Source organism: Euprymna scolopes, chromosome 23 (genome assembly GCF_053919585.1).
Source record: "Euprymna scolopes isolate OS-2025 chromosome 23, ASM5391958v1, whole genome shotgun sequence".
Classification (NCBI taxonomy): Eukaryota; Metazoa; Mollusca; class Cephalopoda; order Sepiida; family Sepiolidae; genus Euprymna; species Euprymna scolopes.
The window spans coordinates 74,555,952-74,569,677 of NC_136504.1; positions in this window are offsets into that span (position 1 = coordinate 74,555,952).

Sequence of the window (13,726 nt, forward strand, 5' to 3'; positions counted from 1 at the left end):
ATTAAACTAGTAATTTTACTATTACATTAAAATACACTCTGCTCTTTAGACTATTGTTCTAATGTCGTTTAAATTTATATATATATATATATATATATATAAGGGTAAGGCATATATATATATATATAAGGGTAAGGGATATATATATATATATATATATGTATATATATCCCTTACCCCCTTACCCTTATATATAAGGGTAAGGGGGTAAGGGATATATATATATATATATATATATATATATATATATATATATATATATATATATATATATATAATACCTGTTCGCATACACTTTTCACGATAAAGATAGAACCCAGAATTAGATAGAATCGAGCAATTGCATCTATTGACTATCTAATTCTGGGTTCTAGCTTTATCGTGATTTAAGGAGATTATACATAGATATATAAATACCCGTTGACATACATTTTTCACGATAAAGCTAGAACCCAGAATTAGATATAGTCAATAGATGCAATTGCTCGATTCTATCTAATTCTGGGTTCTATCTTTATCGTGAAAAGTGTATGTGAATGGGTATTTATTTATATATATATATATATATATATATATCCCTTACCCTTTTATATAAATACATATATATATGAAATAAAATAAAAATTACAATTAAATTTATCAAAATGATCCAAGATTGTGAAACTAAAGTATATTATAAATATTAAAGAATTAATATTTATAAAGTAATCTCAACCAGATGTAAAAGCTCAATAAAACCAAATAGGAGATAGAGCTTATAATAAGAGCAAATAATTAATAAAATATGTTAAAAAACACTTTGAAAAGGAGTTAAAAACGTATTTAATTTGAAAAGGAAACACTAAATAAGTGGATAGTTCTAAATCCGCGAAGTTGCGAAGAAATACTTTCCTTCTCATCAGAGGGTAGGATTTAGCAAAATACGGGCATCAGATTTACTGCAAGTAAGTCAAAGATCTTACTTGATAATAAAATATGAAGCAGAGGGAATATGGTGAAGAAAAAAGTGATTTCACGTGAATGGATAGTCTGGTGAAAGGTAAAGTATCCAATGACGGTAAAATCCATAAATGCAAGTCCAAGAAAGTCAGTTAAATTTCCATTCACACAAGTAAAATCTAAGGGAATTGCGTAATTGAAGATGGTCCAAAATAATCCAAAAGGCCGAATTCTGTGGAATAATTCACAAATAGGTACAAGGAAAAGGGGAAAGAATTCAAATAATATTATTAAAAGAAAAATAAGATATGCATTAGATTCGGCTGACGAGGCAAGGCATAATTAAGAAAAATGAGTGAAGAAGAGAGAAAAAAAATGAGTGCAGAAGAAGAGAGAGAAAAAAAATTGAATATTAAATATAAAATAGAAAAGCCAATGTCAAAATGACGCAGATAAGATGACGTTAAAAGGCGTTAAAAAGCTATGTAATTTCAAAATTACCATAATTTACTTTGGACTTATGTTTACAGAAAGAGATCAGTTCGTTTTTAGAATTTTTTATATTGTTACTTTGAAGGGAAGTAGTTGTAGTTATAGCTTCGGTTATGCGGAGGCGACATGACTTAGAATCTAGAGTATAAGACTTAACTTTTTTATGATAGTCCATTTGATTGAGAAGGGGGGGGGTATTATTTAAATTGAGTTTTTTAATTAAAGTGGTTAGAGAAGTTCCTTGGTTATTATTAGAATTATGGTTGTTTAAAGAAGAAATGTGGTTTGATATTCTTTTCATGTTTTTAATGTTGAAGTAGCGCCGATATATGTATGTACTTTATTAAAAGCTCGAGATCTGGTATTAATATTAATTTGCTGATTTGTATTAGGGAAATAGTTTGAATTTTGTTCATTGTGTTCAACAAAGGCTGGGACAATGATTGTATGAGGACTGTTTGGAGGGGTTAATGAGTGTTGTTGGTGTTAGGATGGCTGTTAGGAGAAATATTATTCTTATTATTATTATTATCATTATCGCTAGTTCTATGTTTGTAGATGGAGGGGCTGCTCAAGTGGTATATTGGATTAGTAACTATATCAGGTGGAGGATGGGAAGAAGGATAACTTGAAGACGAAATATTAGTGTCTGTTACGGGAGGATTGCGTGGGAGCTCAGTAATTGTGCATGTATATATAACATCTTTATGGAGGCAATCATTATTGAGTGGGCAAAGATGTTTTTTTATTAAATTACAGTTAGTTTTGGGTTTATTTGGGAAAGGATTTTTTGAGCTGATTTAATTCTTTTGTTATTAGATGTTAAGATTCTTTGTACTAAATTAGGCATTGTTGAATAAGAAATCTTTATTGAATTTTTATTGAAAATAGAACTATATCTATGTGGGTATTTAAAAGAGTTTTGTACAATGTTGAAGAATTCCTTAGGTATATTAGTTTTGATATTTATGCTAAATGAAGGATTAAACCAAATATTGTTCTTTCTCCTGATGCAACTGGGTGGGCTAGAGGTATTACGATTAATATTTTGGTTTGGATTATATATGTAGACTGGTTCATTGTTATTGATAGTGGCAGATCTTGTTATTTGAACTGGTTTCTTGCGAGTCATATTGTGTGTGATTACAGATTTAAGGCGGTCAGCAGGAGGAGTATAATTGTTGTATTTAATCTTTTCATTGTATCCTGAATTCCTTAAGGCATTATTGAAGAAAGTAGCATTTTGATTAAAAGTTTTTTATCGGCTGAAGGATCAGAAATTCTTCTAGACAGGGATGGTACTATAGATTTTATAATTGAGTTTGGGTGGTTAGAAGATTTATGGACATATAAAAGCGTAAGGTTGGGTTTATGATAGGGGCTATAAGTTTGGGTGTTAAGATTAAGTGTAACGTCTAGAAAATTTGAAGTTTTTTTATTCGGTTTGATAATTATAGAAAGTTATTAAAGAAGTTTTGTCATTTTTAATTTTTTTGTTGTACTCTCTTGGCCTGGCTGTTGTAGTAAAAAGGGCATCATCTCTATAAAGGCCCCCTTGGATATGTTTAAAGTGGTATTTAACTTCTTTCAGTAAGAAGAGTCCCACTAAATCTGTAACTTCTGCAGAGGCAGAAGACCCATCAAGATGTCAAAATTATTAGGGGTATCCTTTCTAGTCCAAAACTTATTGTTAAATTGTATAAGGGACTTTCTCGCTAGGAGAATTAATTTAATTTCTAAATTAGTTGTCAGAATTTCTTTTAGCAAAGATTAGAGCCTTATTTAAAAGAAATTGATTAATAATAATTTTGGATGTCAAAGGTTATGAAGTTAAGGAGGTATTTATTTTTAAGGGAGACAAAATAATTAATTACACAATCTGAATTTAGCCAAAGAAGGAAACTTACTTTTTCTTTAATCGAAGGAATGATTCCATAATAGATGTTTCTGCTTACAGCACCTAAGTCAGAGTTAGATGGGCAGATCAATCTGATGGAGGGGTTGTCATAGAAATTAGGTTTTTGATCCTTGAGAGTGAATCTAGGGGTACCCATAGAAATTATTTCAGTGAAGTTATGAATATTCATAGAAGTCAGTAAATGTTTAGCCTCAGAATTAATGGAATCTAAAGTCTTACGAGGGACTATTTTGTAAGATTTATTAAGTTCTTTACGCAAATGTCTTTTATATGTAGGATAGTTAAGTTTATAGTAATTTTTTGTCTTATCAGCAGCGACGAATATATGTTTATTCTTTTTAACTTTTTCGGCAAAATTATTTATTTTTCGAGTAACCGGATTATAATGGTGTTTTTGTTTAAATTTAATTTTTTTGACTACATTTAATATGGAATTCTCAAACTCCTCAAGGTAAGGGTTGTATTTGGGGTGGGCAGTGGTTTTTAATCCGTAAAATTTGGCAGCAATTCTTTCGATTTTCTTTTGTTCTCTGTGAAAGTTGATAGGGAGTTCATTCATTAAGATTTCTGGGTGAGGTTGGTCTTCAGAGGAAACAGGCGCTTTAAGTTTATTGTTAATGCTTAAGTCATGGTGATAAGCGTTCTGCCTCCTATTTTTTAGGAAAGTGTTCAATGCTCGAACAAATTTGGGGATATATTCTTGTTGGGTAGGAATAGGGATATTTTGAGCAGACAGGAATGTGTTCCTTTTCAAACATATCTGGAGAGAATAAAAAAGCTCAACCAGGCGGGAGCTTATAATAAAATAAAACTGCTCTAATCACTTTAATTAAAAAAAACTTAATTTTAATAATATCCCCTTCTCAATCAAATGGACTATCATAAAAAAGTTAAGTCTTATACTCTAGATTCTAAGTCATGCCGCCTCCGCATAACCTCAATTATTTCTTATTTCATTTGGTGTCTTTTAATAACTTCTGCTGATATTTTCTTAAGTAATAACTTGTACATTTCAGTTGACCTTTTTTGCCCTATATTTTTGGCGCTTTTAACATCATCTTTTCTGGGTCATTTTGACATTGGCTTTTCTATTTTATATTTAATTCAATCACCATTCAATTTTTTTTTCTCTCTCTTCTTCTTCTCTCTTTTTTTTCTCACTTCTTCACTCATTTTTCTTAATTACGCCTTGCCTCGGCAGCCGAGTCTAACGCATATCTTACTTTTCTTTTAATAATATTATTTGAATTCTTTCCACTTTTCCTTGTACCTATTTGTGAATTATTCCACAGAATTCGGCCTTTTGGATTATTTTGGACCATCTTCAATTACGCAATTCTCTTGGATTTTACTTGTGTGAATGGAAATTTAACTGACTTTCTTGGACTTGCATTTATGGATTTTACCGTCATTGGATACTTTACCTTTCACCAGACTATCCATTCACGTGAAATCACTTTTTTCTTCACCATATTCCCTCTGCTTCACTTTTTGTTATCAAGTAAGATCTTTGACTTGTAGTTTCATCAAATACTTGTGCAAGCAAAATACGATGCTCGTATTTTGCTAAATCCTAACCTGATGAAAAGGAAAGTATTTCTTCGAAACTCCGTGGATTAAGGACTATCCACTTATTTAGTGTTTCCTTTTCAAATTAAATATGTTTTTAACTTTTTTTCAATTTTTTTTTTAACATGTTTTTTTTAACTATTTGCTCTCATATATATATATATATATACATATATATACATATATATATATGTGTATATATATATATATATATATAAAAAGGGTAAGGGATATATATATGTGTGTGTGTGTGTGTGTGTGTGTGTGTGTGTGTATATTGGTTAGGGATAAGAAAAAGAAAATTAAAACTGTAAGTTGAACTTTACAATCAAAATCTATTGTTCGACTGAATACTCCACAAAACAATTTACAATTCATTTTATTTTAAGAGTATTCTTTATTCTGCAGAGTTTCAAAGAATGCTATTCTTACTATTTTTCTCATCAGAGGACAGAAAGAAATCAGCAAATTATATTTGTAGCAATGCAAGAATTTGCTAGTTATGGCATTAAGTAAAACTGCAATTTATTGTAGTCATACATTGCCCAGAAAAACAAGGGAAAAAATGTTGGATATGTAAAAACAAACCGTGCATAATATTTCAGCTTGCATGAAGATAATCTGAAAGGCGAAAATAGTTCTTTAGAGAGAATGCAGTTTAAAACTAAATCCAGTGTGATGATGCATATATAGTCCAGTTGAAAAGTTTTCAAAGCAGCTGAAATAATGGAAATTGTTTTATTTTTTAGACAGTGCAGTAGCCCAAAGAGAAGCTGATCTTCAGTCAGATCGGATCAAAAAATAAAAAGAAGAGAAGAACAGCATGTCATCTTTCATCGCTGGCTTAATTAGAAAAAGTGATTTCAGACTAAATTTTTAAGAATTTAGATCAGGCTTAAAAGAAAAAAAAAATCAGCCCCTGAAAGTTTGTATTACTTTGACTGAATATTGTCTAGATAGACCGAAACAATTCTTTCTGTAAAGAGATACCATCTAAATCCCTCCAAACCACTAATTTTTCCCAACAGCTAATCTTTGGTCATTCAACAATGAACTTGAGAGAATTTCCATGCAAGCTGGAATAATATGCACGATTTGTTTGTATATTATTTTTACATATCCAACATTTTTTCACTTGTTTTTCTTGGCAATTTATGACTACAATAAATTCTGGTTTCACTTAATGCAATAACTAGCAAGTTCTAGCATTGCTACAAATATAATTTGCTGATTTCTTTCTGTCCTCTAATGAGAAGAATAGCATTCTTTGAAACTCTGCAGAATAAGGACTTTGTAAATTGTTTTTTGGAGTATTCAGTCAAACAATAAATTTTGATTGTAAAGTTCAACTTATAGTTTTACTTTTCTTAATAAGGTCTAGTCTCTATTGCGTATTAAACTTTTTTATTCTGTTGGGATTAAATTATCTATATATAAATACTGGAATTTAAATATAGATTATAGTTTACCATTGCGTATATCAAGGAAACACTACATCCTTTTGATTTCATTACTTTATACGCATATATATATATATATATATATATATATATATATATGCATATTATATATATATGCATATTTATATATATATATATATATATGCATATTTATATATATATATGCATATTTATATATATATATATATATATATATATATATATGCATATTATATATATGCATATTTATATATATATATATATATATGCATATTTATATATATATATGCATATTTATATATATATGCATATTTATATATATATATGCATATTTATATATATATGCATATTTATATATGCATATTTATATATATATACATATTTATATATATGCATATATATATATATGCATGTTTATATATATTTATGTATATTTATATATATACATATTTATATATATATGCATATTTATATATGCATATTTATATATATATATGCATATTTATATATATAACTATATGCATATATATTTAACTATATGCATATATATAACTATATATATAACTATATATATATAACTATATATATACATAACTATATATATACATAACTATATATATATAACTATATATATAAGTATATATACATAACTATATATATATAACTATATATATAAGTATATATATATAACTATATATATATAACTATATATATATATAACTATATATATATATATATATATATAACTATATATGATTGTTGAGCTGGATTAAATCCGACGATATGAAATAAAATGGAGGTGGAAGGACCTGGATACTCAACGTTTCGCCCGATTTATGCGGGCTTCTTGAAGAAGCCCGCATAAATCAGGCGAAACGTTGAGTATCCAGGTCCTTCCACCTCCATTTTATTTCATAACTATATATATAACTATATATATACATATAACTATATATATATATATAACTATATATATATATAACTATATATATATATGTATATATATATAACTATATATAACTATACATATATATAACTATATATAACTAACTATATATAACTATACATATATATATATATATATATATATATATATATATATATATATATATATATATTTGGTTATAGAACGTTCAGGTACATATTATCCATGTGAGGGGGTGGTGTATGGTTTGCTCATAACAGCACAGAACTTGCAGCATTAGATTTGGATTATCTTTTTCTGGTATATATTTTCTAGTATATATTTTCTGGTATATATATATTGCCTTCCAAAACATCCAAAAAAATTTTTTATGCATTTTTCTGCAAATGTTATATTTTCAAATTTTTTGCTGGCTCTTAAAAGCGTTTATTTACACGTTCGATTTCAATTTTGTTTTTTTATTTCATAATACAGCGGCGAGATCAGTCAACATCTTTCTGTAAATTTTAAAATATTTTCCACTTTCTGTCAGCTCCTAAAAGTGTCATTTACGCCTTCTGTTCAAACGGATCAAATGAAAGATTTACTTTTAAATTTTATAATGTATTATGATATTTAAAAGCAATTCTTTCGTTATATTGAGGAAGTTTAATGTATCAAAAGCATTGACTTTTGGATGTGTTTTTTTTCTGACTACTCAAGGTAGTAATTTATCACCAAACCACCGATGATATCAGTAAAAGAAGATAATCCCAATGTAACGCCACAAGTTCTCTACTATTATGAACCCTACACTTTCTTTTTACATAAATAATATATACAATTACCTAAACTCTGGATGAATACTCTAGAGCAGTTCTTTACTATATGCATATTGATATGTATGCATCAAATTAAAGACTGATATGTTCGATTGCAAAACTATCTTGACGTCTTTGGCCCATCCTTTAACCCAAATCTCTGCCTGCACTTATTGACATGTTTGAACTTTCTATATTTTTCATTCATTATAGATAATGGGAGAAAGATGGGTACTCATACATTAGGAGTACCCATCTTTCTTCTCTAATTTAAATCTGTTTTTCTTTTTCATCATTCTCCCCGTTTATCCGTTGAAACCCCTCTACCAGACTAGCACCCGTCTCTCATATAGTGTTATCTCTTCTAATCTTATTATATCTATTTTTGGCATTATTTTAATTTTATTTTTTATCTATTCTTTATAATCTAAGGAACCTTATCATCACTATCTTTAGTAATAATAATAATAGTTATCACTATTATTATTACTACTTCTTAATTTTGTTAATAATATTAGTATTGCTAATTATTTATTGCTATAATTATTATTACTACTATCATTGTTGTACGTTATTTTCCTGTCAATATATTCCTTTTTCGATGCTTTTACCTTAACCCCCATCCATATTTTTCTGCTTTTACTAGAATTTATCGCACCTGTACCAAACCTATTAGATGATTCTGTTACCATATATAGCACCATCTTAACACTACTCAGCAATCCTTTTTATCTCTTGCCTACAAATTCTTTTTTTTAATTATTTTACTTGTATAGATTGGCACATCTCATTGGACCCTAATTGATTAATTAGTTAATGAAATTCCTTAACATATAATGAATATTCCCTAAAGCGTGTTTCATCCTCTATCACCTAATCCTACTAACGCCCCTCTCTAGCATATTTAAAGTACCATAATTATCTAATAATCCTCTAGACAACCCTCTCACTCTCCCCTTTGATATATTCATCACATCTTATCTTGTTACCTAGTAACTCCTCTCCTCTTCTGATGAGAAGCATTAAACTTTAAAATGCCTAGCATAAAGAGCTTTCATAACACCTACACACTGTATTGTATTGCCTTGTTTCAAATTGATCAATAAATCTATATACACCTTCATGTATTTTTCTTGTTATCAATATATTGTATATATATTTATATTGTATATATATTTATATTGTATATATATGCATATATTTATTCCAGGTTAAAAATATTCCAAATTAAAAATTATGGAATTTCGACAAGGTTGTTGATAGTGCTCGATTAAAAAGAGCAGAATAATATTTTATTCAATTTAGGTAAACAAAATAAATTGCTACAATAAATTTACTGTTTCCCTCTTAAGAGACATTATCAGGCAACAAGAGATCTCTGGTCTTATTCGAGGCCAAACATTTAATGAAAATGGAAACCGAATAAAAAAAAAAACGGAAACTGAATAAATAAAAAAAATGGAAACTGAAAAAAAAAAAATGGAAACTGAATTAAAAAAAATGAAAACTGGAAAAAAAAAAGTGTTGTGGCCTTATTTTAGGGGTTCACAATACCAAACAGGAGAGTCGGTAAAGTCATGTCAACGATTAGGCTGGCATGGAATCTCTGATTAGAGAGTCCAAAATGGCTGCCTTTCACAGCGATGGGAGAGTCCATGTGAAGACAGGAATAGGGGTGTCAGTTACCCCAGAACACCCCCCTCTGAAGATTTATTTCCCTGAAATATAATTTTTTCTCTTAGGGTTGACTTCCAAGGGGTCCGTCAGCTTCCTTTTTCTAGTGGAACGACGTATTTCCGTACTGGTTTGAGGAGGTTCCAGATCAAATGCCTCATATAGGAGGTCCATCGTCTCTTCTTCAGATGGAATTTCACTTGGCTCGTCTGAAGTGCGTTTGCGAATTTGGTTTAAGTGTTTCGTATGTGTGGAGTGTGGTCCTTCCACCATATAGACCATACGACCGATCCTGTTAATGATCGTTCCCCGCTCACAGAAGGTACTATTATCTTAATGCATTTGGAAAAATATCTTTTCTCCCGGCATGTAGTTCTTCTTGGGTATCGTCAGCTTGGTGTGTTTTACCTGCTTTGGTAATAACTTATCAAAAACTGGCCGTATTTTCCTTGCAAACATTACTTCCGCTGGAGACATCTGGGATGGTGTGTTTTCGTTGGGCGTTATGCGGTACACCTGAAGAAATTGTTGTAGGGCTTTTTCGGATGGCATGTCCTTAGCCTTCTTCAAAGCTCTCTTCAGTGTGTCCACAAATCTTTCCGCCTGGCCGTTTGACCTGGGGTGGTATGTCGGAGTTGTAATGTGGTCCACTTGGAAGTCTCTAATGAACTCTTTAAAGTCCCCGGACGTAAACTGAGTGCCGTTATCTGACACTAAACAGTCGACCACTCCGAATCGTGCAAATAACTCATGAAGAGTTTTTATGGTGAAGTCCGTAGTTGGGCTCTTACATCTAAAGACTTCGGGCCACTTGGAAAAACTGTCCACTATTATAAGTTAGTAGTGTCCATCAAGTGGTCCTGCATAGTCCACATGTATTCGTGACCATGGATAGTCGGCTTTGGGCCATGGACTGAATTGAATAGGTGGTGCTTTCGCAGCTAGAGCACATCCTCTGCATGATTTCACTTTTTCTTCAATGTCCTTGTCCATGCTTTTCCAGTACACGTATGAACGCATGAGGCTCTTCATTCTGGTGGTGCCAGGGTGTCCTGTGTGAAAATCGTTGAGGATTTTTTTTATGTAGGGTCGCTGGAATAACTACTCTATCTCTGGTCGCACACTGAGAAAGCTTCTGCTACTTGTTCATCCGATTCCAGTTTTGCTTTGGTTTCTTTTATAAAATCGTCACTCTCGGCTTCTTTTCTTATGTCGTCTAGGGTAACCGGAAGTTCTTTCACTGTGTTACATAGAATCAAACTGTAGTCCTTCTCTGATTGAAGTGATGCGATAACAGAATCCTCAAGCGGTTCTCCAGCTTTTGGTATTAACCGGGATAGGTCGTCAGCATGTCCTAACTTCTTTGATGGTAGAAACTCCATTTTGAAGTCGTAATTGAGTAGGATTGTTCCCCATCTTTGCAGTCTGTTTGCTGTATGTGTAGGCAATCCTTTTCTTGAACCAAAGATAGCGATGAGCGGCTTATGGTCCGTTTGAAGCTTAAAATGTCTTCCATGTAAAAATCTATTGAATTTAGTCACAGCGAAAATAATACTTAGAGATTCTTTCTCTATTTGGAAATAATTCTTTTCCGCCGGTAGTAGGGTTCTAGACGCATGTGCTATCGGTTTCGTTGAACCATCAGGCATTTTATGTAGGATGCATGCGCCGATTCCATATGCGCTAGCGTCACTAACGACGATTATGTCCAGTTTCGGATTATAATGGGTCAGGAACAGTTCTGATGTGAGCACGTTTTTTAGCTTTTCGAATGCAGTCTGGCATTCTATGGTCCAATCCCAAACTTTGTCCTTCCTAAGTAGCTCGTTTACGGGTGCACGTAAAGTATGCAGGTTTGGAATAAAAGCTTGATAATAGTTGGCTAAGCCTAAGAAACTTTGCAAAGTTGTTAAGTCATGTGGCTCAGGCATATTTCTTATCGCTGTGGACCTTTCAGGATCGGGCCGTCTACCGTTCTTGTCTATTATCTGACCAAGGTATTTAATTTGGTTGAGAAAAAATTCGCATTTTGTGTCTTTAAGTGTGAAGCCATACTCACTTATTTTTTCAAATACCCGAAAAACATGTCTTTTATGTTCTTCTATAGATTCACTTTTTACTAGAATGTCATCTAGGTATCCTATAGAAAAATCAAAGCCGCTCAACATAGTGTCGATTATTTGCTGAAAGATAGCCGGGGCGACCCTGATCCTGAAAGCTAACCTATTAAACTTGAACAGTCCCCTGTGGATGGTAATACACAAGAGTCTGGAGCTTTCTTCTTCTATGGGAATTTGTAGGTATGCTTCGCTTCAATCTAGTTTTGAGAAAATTTTTCCTCCATTGAGTTTCGTAAATACTTCCTCGGGGCTAGGTAGCGGGTAGTGGTGATCCCTTAGTGCTGCATTCAACCCTGTCGAGAAGTCTGCGCAGACTCTAATATCCATTGATTTTTTTCTTTACGTATACAGTGGGGGCAGCCCACTCACTGTAGTCGACTTGGGTCAGTATTCCTGCCTTGACGAGTCTATCTAGCTCCTCGTCAATTTTTTGTATGGAGGCAAATGGTATGCTGCGTTTCTTTTTAAAAACCGGGGTGATGTTATCTTTTAATTCGAACTTCGCCTTCATTTTTGTGCAGCAGCCTAATTTGCCCGAAAAAACATTAGGAAATGACTCCATCAAGTCTTCCTTAAGTTTTTTTGCTTCGGCTGTAGGGCTGTCTATTTTCTGACAAAAATCACTCATGGGCGAGTCCCAGAGTTCAAATTGTTGAATTCAGTCTGTCCCGAAAAGATTATTTGATTTCTTTAAAACAAACATTTTTAGTGTTAAAGTTTTGCCCTTCAATGTTACATTTGTAGTGACTTCGCCTTCAAACCTAATGCGTTCTCCCGTTACCGAGTGAGCCACTCTGTTGGTTTGTCTCATTTTTGGTTTGCCAATTTTACACCAAGTATTATAGTTTATTATGGACAAATCTGAGCCACTGTCAAGTTAAAGCTTTACGTTTTTGTACCCGATTTTGACTATTACGTACTTCCATATATTTTCATCTTTCCCTAGAATTCTCGTCGTTTTGACGTAACTCTTGCGAGGTCCTTTTACTCTGCAATGCGAGGCTTTGTGGCCATTGCGTCTGCATAGATCGCATTTACGGGACCGGTAAGGACAATCTTTCTGCCAGTGGAGTTCTCCACATCCTCGGCATGGGTAACGTGGTAAATCAGGCTTATTTTGGTATGTTTCCTGAGTATTGCGTTTGGTTTTCACTTGACGTTTTGGGAAGAACGGTTTTTTATTTTGCACTTTCTTGATGTATGATACATTTGCCTCTTCTATATTTCTGGAGTCCTGTTTCTCAGAAATAATTCTTTGGCATTCCTCAGCCAATTTTTGAAGGGTAATGTCCGGTTCCTTTTCTTATTTCTTATAATAACACTAGACTAATCAATTATAATGACACTAGACTAATCAAATATAATAAACTAGACTAATCAATTATAATAACACTAGGCTAATTATAATGACACTAGACTAATAAATTATAATGACACTAGACTAATAAATTATAATAACACAAGACTAATCAATTATTATTATACTAGACTAATCAATTATAATGACACTAGACCAATGAATTATAATCACACTAGACTAATCAATTATAATAAACTATAATAATCAATTACAATAACACTATACTAATCAATTATAATGACACTAGACTAATCAATTACAATGACACTAGACGAAAAAAAATTGTAATGACAATAAACATATCAATTATAATGACAATAGACTACTAGATTATAATCACACTATACTAATCAATTATAATGACACTAGACTAATCAATTATAATGACACTAGACTAATAAATTATAATAACACTAGACTAATCAATTATAATGACACTAGACTAATCAAATATAATAAACTAGACTAATCAATTATAATAACACTAGGC